Here is a 16,042-nt window from a genome sequence, read left to right as displayed (position 1 = left end):
TGTACTCCTCATGTTAACTACATATTAATCAAAGTAAAATATCAGCACACTAACTCACTCACAGCAACCAGCTTATGGCAGCCCCTACTCTATTCATCTTTCTTTTGTGAGCCTGATCATAATTTCATGAATTATAGACACCACTACTTCAAATGGAAACTAATTTGCATCTAAATATTTATAAGCAATAGGAAAACATGCCAGCACAGTTTACCGCACACACTCGGAACCGTTCTGATTACGAAGTCAGGTATTAATCAACATGTGTCAAAGGAGATTGTGCTCAAAGCGCATATTATAATATTCGGGCGTTATTAGTTTGCTAATGTGTGTTATTATAAGAACAATTTTTTTATTGAATTTTTTTTTTATGGGTCTGAAGCAACAATGATGTCTCGCTGTAACAACAGGCCGAGCTGTTTATGTATGTAGTTGATTGACGCACACAGCGTGCCATGAAATACATGTTAGTTGTCATGTGGTGGTGGCGGTGCGGGTGGCGGGGCGACACAATGTGCGGCATCTGGCGCCACACCTTTCATTTTGGCGCCATTTAGCATTATGGTGGCCATATGTTCGGCATTGCGCTCCGTAACCGCTGCGTTCGGCCCGGTTTCACGTTGCGCTGGCGGGGGCGAGATGCCGGAGTAGCCGTCTCTCCCGGCACGCTTATTAAGGATCCCTCCGGCAGGCGCATGCTGCCCACCTGTCGCAGGTAATGGCGCGACACGGCCGTCTGCGGCGGCTCGGCGGCTGACACCTCGCCGTGGAAGAGCCTTTGATTAGGTCTGCCGAGAGACAAGCCGCTCGGCAGATTCTCTGAGTCCGCACTTCCCTTCTGGGCAGAAGGGAGGGGACGCGTCTTCGTCTGCCTCTCTCAAAAACAATTTCTGGGAGACGCTGCATTCTTCTGAAAATGGCAAAATAAAAGATGGGAATAATAACCGGTGCAGGAAACGCTGGAATTATTATGTTCTGTCTGGTACAAAGAACAGGCTGCTGTTTTTTTTTTTTTTTTTCCAGAGGACGTGTGTGTGTCTGTTGAAAGCCTAGACGATGGCATATTTGCCCGCCTTTTGAATTAGCCTCGGCGCACGGCTCTATTCACATGTCCTAGCAGGGGCGCGGAGGGCGGGAGGGAGGGATGGCAGGACCTCCGCGGCCATAAATTAGGCCCAGCCCTGGCAATAAATATCCCAGTGCTGGAAGGAAGAGAGAGATGGAGGATTACTAATGGACGTCTGCTGGAGATTTGCGGCCTGTCGCGGCAGGGGAAGCTAAATAAATAAATAAGCAAACCAACAAACATGGCAGCGCGAGCCTGCTATTTCTGACATTGAATAAATAACCCATTTCAATTTTTAAGCAGTCATAATGATAAAGTCGGTGGCAGGCTTCCGTGCTAGCGTGCTTTGAAACATCGTGGCCCTCAGAGCTGAAGTGGGTATTTATGGCCTAGCCCGGCAGCACACGTGTACCGATTCCACTGGGAAATTACCACCAGATTATCTGAATCCCAAAGTTGGGCCCAATGGAGACAGCAGTGTATGTGTGTGTGTGTGTGTGTGTGTATGTGTATGTATGTGTGTCTATTTGCTGAGATCACGCGGCTCACGCTGGCTCCCAATCAAACCAAAAAATCAGCGGTCGGAGTGGAATGAGACTGCCGAGGCCTCATCACAGAACCATTATTCCAGCGGGTTAAGGGCCAAATGAGACGTCCTGGAGCTGCTTCCCGTCAGTGATGGAACCAAACAGCTTTGCCACATTCAATCATGGCACCATAGGGTCAGCGGTGCAGGTGATGGCAATTTGAATGCATTAGTGATTCTTCAGGGATGGAAGAATACTTATTTCTTGTAAAAATGTATGCACGTGCACATTGGGAGCATGTAGGTAATGCTTCATTTATGTTCTTAGAGAGGTTCAAGGTAATGTACTATGCACTTACTGTACTAGCCTTAATCTTTTTTTAAAATATACATTTCTTATACATTTGCAGAGTACAAACAATTAATGAAACAAAGCATCAATGCAAGCATGTGTTAACAGTGGCCACAAACATCCCTACACCGAAAACTTCATACTCCGGTACAACGTAATGAGCTCAGTTCTGTGTTAGCGGCTTTATTAGCAAGTTCGTGTGCATAGCTGACCCCGTTCAATTGCATGCAACCAAGTATGTTGACATGGAATCAAATAGCCTACCCCTCCCGAGGAGGCCGCTAGATTACATGAACATGGTATCCCATTCAAGTGATTTGTACAAGGTCATCTTCCCTTCCAACGTACCCGTATTCACTGTGACATGCAATTAACACTTGAGTCCCCGAGTGATTGGACACAACAAGTGTGTCTGAAATGATCCGGATAACAACCAATGTTTTTTTTTTTTATTTTACACTCTTGACTTTTTAGTAAAGCATAATCATTTTTTTTTAAACTTTGTTTTTCATAATTATGTTTTGCTCAAGACAGGATTGTTTGTTCTTGAAAATCACTTAATTTTCTTGACTTTCTAACCTTTTCGCATATATATATGTCACTATATAATAGATTCTTCTGGTTCAGCTCAAACCTTCCAGTATAAATTTAAACATTTTAATTAGCGAACAAGTTGTTCTTGTGAACGAGGCTAACGAACAGGCTTCAAACAGGACTACTTTCTCTTTTAATTTAAAATTGGCAAGACGGTTCCTTTGGTGTGTGAGATTTATTTGTAATAAAATAAAAAAAAAAAACAGATGCGTGCTGTCTCATTAGTGTGAATAATGCACTACTACTGGATGCCCTTCTTTGTGTGTGGGTTCCATCGGCTGCCTGGGTGAAAAATGGACTCTTAATTCAGATTCATTTGCAGCGTTATTCCTAAATACGCGCTAACCAGTGGTGTATGCGCTCTCCTAATGTGATCTACTGGGACGATTAATCAGAGGAGAGGATCCCCAGCACGTGGTGAGGAGGGCCGATAGTGAAGTTCAGCCGAAGCTAATGAAGTTTTCTGCATGCCCCGCACAGCCATGCTGTGTGCACTCTAGTGGGAAGATTGCATTCTTGCATTTGAAGGCACGGGCGAATGCAATATGAGAGAATCTGTCTGGAAAACCGAGCATCATCCGAAAACAATTTTCTCCCCCTCTCGCTGACATGCATACCATGGCATCCTGCTCACACACCAAGCCCCGATGTAAAGGAGAGTAATAATGAGAGGGGACAGAATTGAGAGAAAAGGACGCTGGTTTGTATTTCCCCACTTCTGTGCGTAAGTGAAAAAGCAGGTGGGGGGAAGGGGTGGGGGCGTTTCAGACGCATCTGAGCTTTTAGTGCGGTCGGAGATGGCACCTCATGCTTAAATATGTCTCCAGACCTACTGACGGACACTACGCAGCGTTCTGAAATGAAGAATTCAATAGAGCACTTATTGGTGGAATTTGTTAACCATTAAAATGATTAAAGAAATCCAGCAGTTGCTATCTGCTGCCTGTCCCATCTTGTCACCAGCGTCCAAGGACCTCCAACCTCCCAGCAATCTCCTCCCGCCACCAAGTCCCCCAAAAGCACGCTGCAGAGAGAAGCAGAGGCTCGTGGACAGGGAGAGCAGGAAAACAGAGAAGAGTGTCTGCATAATTCATGCGGAGCCATTTGGAATATCACGAATGTCAATCTCTGGCTTCGGAGGCAGGCGGGGTAAACAGCAACAACACATTTTTAATTAAACATTTTAGCAGTCATAAATTAAACATCAGCCAGGAGCGTGCAATATTAATGACACGTGGCCACTGGCTGCAAAAGAGGTGAATTGGAGTGTGACCCCTCTCCAATGACCCTCCCTAGAAAAAAAAAATACTAACTTTAATATTATTGATTAGAAGTGATTAGAACGATTTGTCGACATTTTAAAACCATACCTCCCGTGATTAAATAAAATAGTTATTGTCAACCTCTTATCCAAATTGGTTTGAGAGACCATCTTGATGCCTAGTTTCTATTGCTCGCGTGTCAATCTGTCACAACGTGCAGAGGTCAAAGTTCATCAACATTCCACTTTAGCTGCGGTGTCTACATTTGGTCTGTAACCGGCAGTTCTCACATCTGCAGTCCTCGAAAAGTTAAATAAATGCTTGTCCACTTCCAGCACGGGCTACGTAAACAGGCAACACATGCAGTGATACCATGCATACACACATTTTCTCTCTCTCTTTTGTTCAGGCTTTTCTCAAGTGCACAATGCACACGTTGCTGTCTCCCATGCATGTTCTTGTTTTCTTGCTCGAATTTTATTCAGTTTGTGGGTATCAGGGATCCCACATCAACATGTGGGAGACTTGGATTGTCTGCAATACACCACACTCTGGTGATAATCGCAATAGCAACTCGAAGGTTGGCAAGCACAAAATTAGACATCATCGCTTATTAATATCCTTGGGACCATTTCACCGTAGATAAGGCAAACAAACAAACAGTTGCATTGAAATGTTAAGAATGGAAGATGTTCCTCTTGGAGCCAGAAATATCCAAAAAGGAAGATGCTCTCAGATTATGGAGGGAAAAAGAATGAAGGGTGTTTGTCCATACCTGCAAGTTCAATGCAATCATCAGGGCATGATCAAATGAGGTGACCATCCTGTCCACAATCAAATCATCTAATTATACATCAAAAACCATTTATTCTTTCAGATAGAGAGCAAGAAAGGCAGAGAAGTCTACACAGTTGCATGTGATCCAGACATTGTTAAGCGTATACTTCTACACCAAAATCTTTTATATTTGGAAATAAAATGTGTTCCCTTGAGATAAAGTTAGTGGTCTAATATTGGTAATGTTTGGGATGTCTCTGGATGATTTGAATATCAGCGGTAATTTACATGCAGTGCACCCATTAAGCTATAATTTAGAGCCATGGATACACATTCACATTATGTGCTAGTCTTTAGAGAATCCAGGTACACACACATGCTTTCAAAAAATTTGAATTGAAGATACATGCAAACAAACAAATTAACAATCATATCCTAGTTCCATTGGGGAATGGATTATGCCAAATCAGTTCAGGGCTGTGGATCCACGGCTAACCACATCTTTAAACTCCGCTGCTCAGCATCCATTTATGAAGAAGAAATGAATATGTTTGCATGTGTTAAATAGTCCAAATGAACAAATGGGAAGTTCTTATTGTCCTTCTGTCTGTTTTATTCCTGTATTGGATAAAGTCTCTCTGCAAAGTGTCAGTCTATGTTGTTTAAAATGTATATATATTCATCATGATTAAAATTAGAAATGGCAAATAAAATGGAACGTAATTAGGAATCATGATTCCTGGGCATCATTTGTTTTTCTGCACCAACACCCATGAAACATGAGTGGTGTCACAAGCTAATTATAACCATAAATAAGAAATGAAGCATCAGCAAGTGATCCTGATTCTTTGAAAAATTGAAGCGTCAGTAAAAGTTCACCTACTGCACTGAATCAGATGGAATAGAAGATTTTTTTGTTTTAATTTTCCCATGTAGTGCAATGTTAACCCAGACAAACTGTACAGAATAGAAGTGGAAATGTCATATTGTGACAAAAAGGTGCAAAATAGTCAGATTATTACAATTACAGCACTAAAGTCCAAAGTACAATAATTTAAGCAATAAATTCACCAATAGCACAGTTGTTGCGTTTAATTAACAGAATTAATTTTTAAACTTCAAATGCTAGACAAAAATGCTACATTTTCATTTCCATACAGTTATATTATGTGACAAACAACATGTACTTGTCATTTGATCAAAGGTCATTCCTTCTCCATCCAGAAATACTGCCATGTAATCGGCACATTTTTTATTTCTTTCTTTTTTTTTAATGGAATACCAAGTCACAGTAATTTGCAATCTGATCCATATTTTCAATTCTAGGTTTCAATTTGGATCATTTGATTTTCTGTGTGTAAAAACTATCCATAGGAAGTGCGTGACTAACCTGACATTTTGATAAATCACATTATCTAATAATTACAGTGATGAAAGACTTCATGTTAATGTTCATGGCAAGGAAAATGTTATAATTTGGGCTGTTCTGTATTTTTGTTTTTCTTTTCATGGCTGAAATCCATAAGCTGCTAACATTTTCCACTTTGAAGAATGGTTTTGCATGTATTCTAAAGAGCTCAGAAAATTGAACAGTAGGAGAGCTGGATAAAAGATATGCTCAATGTCCTTTTGGAAAACTGGATGATAAAAGGCTTATGAAATAAAGTGAAATAAACACCAGTGTGATAGATACATTCATCTTTTAATGACATATCAAAGTAATGTCCTTGAATTCTTAAAATCTCTTCCTCATAGTTTGGTTTGTTCTTTTAAGACGGCCTGATGTGGGAGGAAGATGATGGTGGTGAGAGGAGGGGTGAAGAGCAGGAAAACTCTGGACCTGAACCGAGTCTGGCAGCTCCTAATGCAGCTGTCAGCATGTTTTGGGGCCTGGATGCGCGCCGTCGCCACCGCACAAGATTATACAGATTTTAAATGAGCCGCAGCCAGGGGAAACGTGGCCGGGGAACGCCTGTCGCCACGGCGACATGAGCCGTGATTCGCCATGCCATTAATCTCACAGGGGAAATCTCCACCAATTTGTTCTCCCTCCCAGATGAAGCCGTAAACTTTCCACACTGTCTCTTCCGATGCGGCGTCGAGTTGCTGACAAAACGACGGCTTACGACCCAGATCACCCCGCCTGAGCGTGGACTCCAGTTTGCAGGAGGAGCTCAGACTTGACTTCTTCTGTATTCAGCACGACTTTTTTATTTCTGACACCGCGGTGGAGACGCACGAGCGCGAGGAGGACTTGTCCAACTTCCTGACACCGGATGGCTAAATCATTTGTCAGACAACCCGTGGACAGATAAAACGGAATAAGTAACATTTTCAGGAGGTCTGCTTCTGTAATAAAACTAGATTTGTTTATGGATGACATTTGATGCTAAGCTTGTGAACTGAGAATATTATTCATGACCTGTACTGTTTAGGGTATACTCATGTTTTTTTTTATATCAGCAGATTCAAGCAGTATGTGAAAACATTTACTGATAAACACACTTCACTTCAAATGCATTTTTGGGATTTGTAGGTGTGTAGTAAGGCATTAACAGAAAAGCCAGTTTCCACAAGATGACATCCCCCTAAGAGAACCGGGGCAGTGGTGGCCTAGCGGTTAAGGAAGCGGCCCCGTAATCAGAAGGTTGCTGGTTCGAATCCCGATCTGCCAAGGTGCCACTGAGCAAAGCATTGTCCCTACACACTGCTCCCCGGGCGCCTGTCATGGCTGCCCACTGCTCACTCAGGGTGATGGGTTAAATGCAGAGGACAAATTTCACTGTGTGCACTGTGTGCTGTTCTGCTGTGTATCACAAGTGACAATCACTTCGCTTCACTTGTTCATGTTAGAATTAGTCAAATCGTTTTTTTTCCCTCTCTGTTTTACACTTTATTTTTGAAAACGACTCGCTCTATGACGGAAGGTGGTCAGACATCTTACTACATGCCTAAAGATGTAACGATATTCGCGACCGCTTCCCTGCCTGGCGCGAAACTAAACCAGTCACGTGCCGCCCTCCGCCAGTCCAGGCCAGCAGGAGGGTAAACACTTCTCCCGTATCCTCCATCTGCTGCAGGGACCTGGCCAGCGTGGATTATTTTGGCCCACTGCACCAAAGCAAACTGTACTATTTTAATGTGCTTCAAGGAAGCGCAAATGTCGGGGTTGGCCCTTTGGGGTCATTCTTAAAAAGTGAAAGTAAAAGTACAATAAAGTGAAAGTAAAGTGATTGTCAAATATAGTTCTGTACAAGAGTGAAAATAAATTGAGTTAGAGATGTAGCATTCTGGTATGATTTGTAGCATGATGAAGGGGGTGAACCAGAAGTGTTTTGGAGTTTTAGATTTTTACCTACTACAAATTTTTGAGGGGACAGACGAAGGACAGCTGGAGGCTGGGATGAAAAATGCAAAGTTGACTTCTGAGATGACATCATACCTTGACTTTGACTTTATTGATGGATTGGAAAAATCTGTAGTTGTTAATGCTTAAGTGTGTAGTTATTTCTCTCTTTCAGAACATGAGCGTAAATTATGTTAATATAAAGAGTTTTAAATGTGAGGGGCCTGACGGACAGCGTTCCGTCATGCTGCTGACTCATTCTGGATCAGTTAAACCCCCCAAAAAACTCTTTTTAATACAACTGCTCTTTCAATTTTGTGTGCTTTTGATGCTATGTGATGTTTCAAAATAAAGGTTCCAAATGGAAAGATGGGGGCTTACTTAATTATTTAATTTAACATGGTGGCTTTCAGATTGGGATCAAACTACATGAGTAAATCCATGTACATCATGCATTTTACACTGTAGATGATAAGGTTAGGGTTAGGTTTACGTTTGGGGTTAGGCTCAGGCTTTTACTTTGAAATGTTGCATACCGACAAAAGTGCAAAAGAAAGTGGAAGAAAATATTCTAAGTTTATTGCTACTGTGTAAAGTTTATTTTGCAACTTCCTGCTACAGTGTCTTAGCTATGGACATATGTTACCCTTTCAAAAATAGTAACCAGTAACATTTAAATATACAGATCAAATTATATGCTGCTATATATTACTGTATTATATTATATATATATAGTACTACAGTTTTGTTCAGTTCATATTATTTTTTTACAAATCACACAATCCTCGTGTTTCTTTCTTCAGTGGTTTCTTTTGCAATGGTGGCCTGGCAGTTAAGGAAGTGGCCCCGTAATCAGAAGGTTGCCGGCTCAAATCCTGACCCACCAAGGTGCCACTGAGCAAAGCACCGTCCCCACACACAACTCCCCGGGCACCTGTCATGGCTGCCCACTGCTCACCAAGGCTGATGGTTAAAAGCAGAGGACACATTTCTTTGTGTCACTGCGTGTTGTGCTGCAGTTGTACTGCAGTTGTACTGCAGTTGTACTTACCTGGCAGGGGAGATACCGTGATCAAGAAGGCGGTTCACCCAGGGCGAGGCTCAGCCATTGCACTTCGGCTGTGCTGACCCCTGCGAATTCCCAAAATGTGGGAATCTCGACTGCATAATTTCTGGTAGTGGGGGACTGCGTTCGCGCTCTCCCCTGATTTTTGGGGCAGTGGTGGCCTAGCAGTTAAGTAAGCGGACCCGTAATCAGAAGGTTGCCGGTTCGAATCCCGACCCGCCAAGGTACCACTGAGGTGCCACTGAGCAAAGCACCGTCCCCACACACTGCTCCCCGGGCGCCGGTCATGGCTGCCCACTGCTCACTCAGGGTGATGGGATAAATGCAGAGGACAAATTTCACTGTGTGCACCGTGTGCTGTGCTGCTGTGTATCACATGTGACAATCACTTCACTTCACAAAATGAAAATCACTTCACTTTTCACTTTCTGTTATCTATTCGTTTTTAAAAATTGATGTGTATGCCACCTTAAATAAGCTAAGCTTAGAACATGGTGCCAGTTCCAAAGCAGTGTTTATAATGATATAAACAGAAATGCATATACACAAAACACAGCTGAAAATGCTCTGAGCACTTTGGTGATGATCTGGAATGCCAAGACTTATCTGATATCAGTGCACAAATTCCCAAAGTGCTCTTTTTCCAAATTGGCACAAAATTTCACAGCAGAGCAACATAAGTGGAAACAAAAGGAAACCCTTTCAGATTGAGGTTTAAAACCCATGTTTTTGAATTGGGATTTACAACCAGCAATTTTGTTTGTGGTGGTCAGGAGTACAAGTAATTTTGGTCACAATGTGAAGTTTTCAGAAATAATAGGGAATGCCTCTCTTTTTCTACAGAAAAACCTCAAGTGAATCATGGGAACTACACCTCTGTCACAATTTGTCTGCCATATAACGCACTTATATTGGGGAAGTCATCTGAGTAGATGGTCTTTCCACTTGGCACACATATTGCTGTGACCATTTATAGCCTAGGCCGTCTTCAGATGTTAATGAAGTGATTAGACTTCAATAAATCTTGGGCACAATCTCACACTGTAATGTGTGTATTTTTTGGACTTTGATATGATCTGTCCTCTAATAGAATAACCTACACTAACACACATACTTACCCCAATACTGACTTTTTTAATTAGAAGTAGAAAAGTTTCACCTGTCATGTCCTTGTCAAACACAGGTCATCTTTTTATGACAAGGAGCCTTTGTGCATTACACAATAATAGAATAATGTGGATTTATTATCCTCTTTTTTATCCTCTTTTAAAGTCGTTTATATTATTTGTCACATGCACATTCCTTGACCTGATTTGGTACATTTCAGTGACACTAAGATGGCAAAGCAAGCTGCCAACAAAGGACAAAGCTGTGGTAAACGGGTTGAATAGGAGCTGATGCTGTATTCAGTTGGGATGCTGTGGGGTTTGGCCAGAGTCAGCTCCCTCTGGTATACAGTGTTTAATATTTTCACCTGAATTACGGCTGTGTTGTATAAACTCCAGCCATCCAGGAAGCCTCATTACACTTCTTGCTTTGCAGTCAGGGTCTGCTCTTTTGTACTTAAATAAATACACCTCGGTGCCGAGAGAGTTCCCATAGAAACCGGAATGATATTTCAAAAAGCACAGTAAATGTGGCACACCAAATGACTGATGTCAAATTTAAAAAACAAAAACCTGCATTAAAGGTGGGGGAGGGGGTAGACAGAAGCTCAAAAATGCTCTTTGTTGTTCCTCAGACAAAAGTAAAGAGTGAGCTGCGTTCTTGACAACATGCCCAATCGAATAACATTTGAATCTAACTTAATCTGTGGATTTAACGTGTTAAGATATTCAGCGACTAAAACTACCCTTATTCTAAATGACACACTTTATTATTTGGGCCTGTTGTGCACTACAGGCCACCAAGACATGAGTGGTCTATATTTGCCCTAATTTGTCATACAGATACATGATGTAGGGACATCTACTACCAAATCTGCGCTTGATAGTGTACTCCAAGTCTGCAATACCATTGTTTGCAATTTTGCATGATCTGTAACCACATTGGTATGGAGGTGCAAAAATGGCCCTGCTCTCCAAGGGTGATGGGTTAAAAGCAGAGGACACATTTTGTTGTGTGCACTGTGTGCTGTGCTCTGTATCACAATGACAATCACTTCACTTTCGGTAAGTGCTTTCCATAACTAGTTTTGTTTCTATTGATCTGTAAAAAAACAGAAGATTTACAATCTATGGTTCCTATGTTGAATCACTGTGAAATCGCCACATTTGACATTCGTCAAGAGCCATTAGCTCTTCCATAACAAACCTGAATAATCTTCTAGTAGAAATAATGACAGTTAATGTGGCTGCTTCAGTGCAAATCATTCTGACCGTTTATCACCCTTAGTCTTTGAATGAATTGTTATGAGATTGTCTGACTGACTACTCCTGACTTCAGTGTCTGACTTCACTCATCCTCTTGAGTCTGAATGGCGACAGATTATTTTAGTCATTTATCAAGGAGAGTTGAGGCTGTTGCAGGAACATGTCCATAGAACAGAGACGGCATGATCAACAAGCAAATATGGATTTGATACCAGTACATGATATTTCAACACTCGTTTTTCAACACTTTAATTGTTGGATGTTGTCTGGTTATGTTCATGAGGGTTAATGGTAGCTGTAATGCCCTGTATCTGTTTGTGTCTTGGTAGCATGGCAGGACGAGATTCACTGAGTTTGATAATCTGATTAATCTGGCAGCTCTTTAGCTTTACTTGAATAATTGAACACGTCCTGTTCTTCTTCTGTGTCAAAACTAATCAGTTTATGAGCACAGGCTATGTGCAGTGGTGATGAGTTTTACCACGGCAGCAGAAAGAAATTGCCGGCAATAAAAGAAGTACATTCCAGACAGAAAAGATTGCTGTTGCTTCAATTTTACAACGGTTTTATTATTCGATTTTTTTTTCCCTGAATGTTTACCTCCCTTTTGGAAAGCCAGGACATTTACATGATAAAATAAATACTAATTAAATAAATAAATACATTTTTGCTGTCTGCACCATGTGCTGTGTCATTGTGAAAACATGCAGCAGCAATCACTTCACTTTCGCTAACAGAATCTTGGACTTACACACCCAACTGGACCCAAATTGACATAGGTTCTCTTAACATGATCTCTGATGACAGAAACGATGGTATTGTCCCTTGTGTCCCAGAGTGTCCCTTGCCCTTCATGTGTTCAGTGTTTGGGTAAGTATTTGGGACATGTACTTAAGATATTCTTTTTCTTACTGCCATTCATTGGCCCTATGTGTGCCATGCTTACCTGTGCTTTTGGTTTGCTCTTGGATGAACTCATTTAAAAAAAATAAGTGTACAGCATCTACAAAAAAAAAAATAAAAATTTCACTTTACCATTTGACGATACCATTTTGATGCCAGCAACATAAATTATTTTGATCCCTGATGTAACGTGTCAAGCAGATAAAGCACAACACTAAAAGCACCTTTCAAAGCTGTGTTGGACAAGCATTGGATGCTTCCCATGCTTGTATACTGGGGACAATGGCTAAAATTGCTTAGATGAGCTGCAACCATGGCCCAACTGAACTGTGTATATACAGTGAAGCATTTTTCAAAATAGATTGTTTACTAGTTAATTTGTGGATGAAAGACCACAGATTATTGGCACATGGTTCAAGTGATGATTCTTTGGTCAGAAACTACACTTCATTGCCTCAAGATATCAGTTCGCCAATAATTCTTTTGATTGTCATAGGTCATTCTATTGAGGTAAATTAGTCACTGATCAAGAAAAGCAAGGGCAAGAAGAATCACAGCAAAGTCTTGCATTGCCAGGAGTTGGAAGAGCATCGAGTTTTCACAGATTCTTTGGTCTCTGTTGGTCTCCTGGAGTGATGGGCACAGAAAGATATTCCCTCATTTTCTGTGTTTATGGTGATGGTATACGATCTAAGTAGGTTCTCCAAAAACTTTTAGTCTAGTCTTTATGTCAAGCTGTCATTTTAATCTTTATTAGTCTTAGTAATGTCCATACTCATTTTACTCTGGTCATGTTTTAGTCAATATATCCATGTATATTTTATTCTACTTTTAGTCAACATAAACTGATGGCTTTTTAGTCTAAATTTTTCAAGGAAAATTGTGATGTTTGTTTATTTTTTAAAAACATGATTTAATCTATTTTTTAGTAATTCAATTTAATTTTAACCCAGTCAATATAATACAATCACCTAGTAGAACATACAAAAACAACATTTCAAAGCCATTTCATAATTAAAACAACGTGATCTTATCATTATATTATTGTTATCATATCATGGACAGAATTTATGTTATGTTTTGTCAACAAAAATAACAAAATTTTTCTGTCACTTTTCTGACACAATGGAGCTTTGCCACTCTCTATGGGCAATAACAGGGATACAAGTGTCACTCACATCTCTGCCAGAGCTTATAGTGGAACTGCCAGAAGGTGGCACATTTTCAAAAAAGCCACTCTCCCACTACTTCATCTCATGAGGACACGTGGTCATTAATGTCACTCAGAATCATTTATTCTAATGCAAAAAATGGTGGTAAAAAAAACAAAAAACATTAAGCTGATTTTGTCCTTTTCCATGAATTACACTTTCCTTGCTAAGGAATGTATGATGTCAGAAACTACACTTCATTGCCTCAAGATATCAGTTCGCCAATAATTCTTTTGATTGTCATAGGTCATTCTTAAATTGAGGTAGATTAGTCACTGATTTTGGTGCATCAAGAAAAGCAAGGGCAAGAAGAATCACAGCAAAGTCTTGCACTGCCATGAGCTGGAAGAGCATCGAGTTTTCACAGATTCTCTGGTCTCTGTTGGTCTCCTGGAGTGATGGGCACAGAAAGATAGTTGCCCAAAAAAATCCTTGGACCCAATGTTTTTTTTTGCAGACTAATTCAATGCTTGAGAAAGGGAGGTAAAATAACACAAGAGTAAAGAGAAAAACTAAGATGCCGACAGATGGATGGATGAGGCTGATGATGCGGGGGGCGGGGCTGGGGGTGTAAGAATGAATGTCTTTGCAGTGGCCTGTGGCTGGGTAAAAAATCCTCCCTCTCCTATCACCATTGTCACCGCGTCCCGTCTCTTTGTAGCACTAAATCTGCCTGGCGGATTAAACAAGTCCTTAGCCTGCTCTTCAAAGTGAGCTAGGCACAGATCTTTTTTTTTCTTCAAGTTTGTGAATCCAAAGATACTTAGAGGGGCTTTGTTGGCTGTGCTTGGTCTACTGTAGACTTACAAGAAAAAAAAAAAAAAAGTTCCAGCTGAGGAAGAGAGATGAATGACGAACTGGTGGAAAAACACAAATAATTCATAATTTATTCATGCTCTGTATATGCTTAGGTTGTACAGTAGTGTCAGTATATTTTCTTATTTTTTGACACCGCACTTCATACAAATATTCAACATAGGTCAATTGCCTCAAATTTATTATTCTTAAGTAAAAATGTATTTAATACAAAGGGGTTCAAATTTTACTTGAGTGTCAATGTGGTGCGATTTGACGTTCAGAAAGTGTCTTCCTCATTCACGAGCATTAATTTTGCAGCGTGGAATTTGGAGGGAGACAGTAGCACTAATTAAACCTTCAAGGCTCTTCTAAGCACATTTATGCTGCCGTTAAACAACCTTGATAGATGTCCTTTGTTGGCGCCTGCATTTTTTTATGGCTGTGCGAAGGCGCACTTTTCCATCCGCCCAGCGCATTCACAGCACACTAATCTGCAGCAGCATTTATGAGGTCTCTTTAGCTTTGCCTCAGAAGACGTTTCAGAAGTATTCATCATCATTTAGTTGTTTTATCAATGTAGCATGTCCTTCGGATTGAAAGACCTGCAGAAACCGAACTGAATTTTTTGCACTCCTGCCGTCTTGAGAGAATTCAAGATTGTGTGAATGTGGACTCTATTCACCCTTCTCACACTCTCTTCTCCCTCCCGTTATCTAGAGAAAGGTTTCTATAGCATACAGGCCTTCAGTGCCTCACTTTTGATGTCATATGTTGCTTTTGTTGCATCATGGTGCTGGAGGAACATTTTATCACTTAACTGCATACTATATGGATGATTTAAATGACCATTTAATACTACTTAATATAGTTAAATCTCACTGTATTATATGGTATTACAAGATTATTTGTGTTACGGACCAACACTACAAAATGTAGACTTCAAAATGATTGGCTCTTTTCGATTTTGTACAAGAGTACCTCAGATCTGTTGAATTATGGCTAATTCGGTAATGGAATTAGCACATTCATGGAACAATGCAAAAGCATATTCCTCATATTTTGAAATCTGACATCAGTATCGTTTTGTCTCCTTTTATGTGGGACCCAATGCTTCTGTTTCACTATTGATTATTTTAGGTACACCATAGTGTTACAAGTTGACAGGTTAGTATGACAATTTATTTTCAAAGTCTGTTGATAATTCAATTCATTTTTCAATTACAAATCTACTAGGTGAAAAAATATCTTTTACGATGCAACTAATATGAGTAAATTCATGATCACGGCTGAGTTGATGTCCAAAATTCCCAAATCCTGGAATCATAAGGGATTTAGTAACACTTAGTAACGCTAAACAGATTTACTCCTGCTGAAAGCGGGCTGCTTACAGTTTGATGGAATAAAGTGCCCAACACTGGGGAAGCATTCCCTGAATTATAGGATTTCCTGCACACGGCGTGTCACTTAGATATGTCACTTCAAACTGTTTAAGCCAGACAGATTCCTCTGACTAACATAGCCCTTGACTTTACATTGCAGCTCGGCTGGGAATTTGGTGCTGATAAAAGTTGCCACTTTGTCCGTCCTGGGTGACTAGAGGGGCAGGGGGAGAGAACACATTCTTCGCCGTTCGTATGCGAGTGCAGACGTCGCAAAAAACCAGGATGTTAGTCGACGTGTGAAATGGTGCTGTCAGAGCCATGCCGCTAATCCAGAGTCTGCGCTCGGCAGCTTCTCTCCCAGCAGGAGCAAATACCTGTTCGCAACAC

The 16,042-nt window shown here is 40.8% G+C and overlaps 1 non-coding gene across 1 annotated transcript; it reads left to right on the top strand.

The window, feature by feature from the left end:
• The first annotated feature begins 8,966 nt into the window (after nt 1-8,966).
• On the top strand, nt 8,967-9,130 carry LOC114783537 (U1 spliceosomal RNA). The gene has a single exon (XR_003748511.1). It is a non-coding gene; the product is annotated as a U1 spliceosomal RNA (small nuclear RNA).
• Nucleotides 9,131-16,042: the final 6,912 nt, after the last annotated feature.

The sequence above is a fragment of the Denticeps clupeoides genome, unplaced genomic scaffold (assembly GCF_900700375.1).
Source record: "Denticeps clupeoides unplaced genomic scaffold, fDenClu1.1, whole genome shotgun sequence".
Classification (NCBI taxonomy): domain Eukaryota; kingdom Metazoa; phylum Chordata; class Actinopteri; order Clupeiformes; family Denticipitidae; genus Denticeps; species Denticeps clupeoides.
The sequence above is the reverse complement of the archived record's forward strand: the minus strand, read 5'-3'. Positions and strand labels throughout refer to the sequence as shown.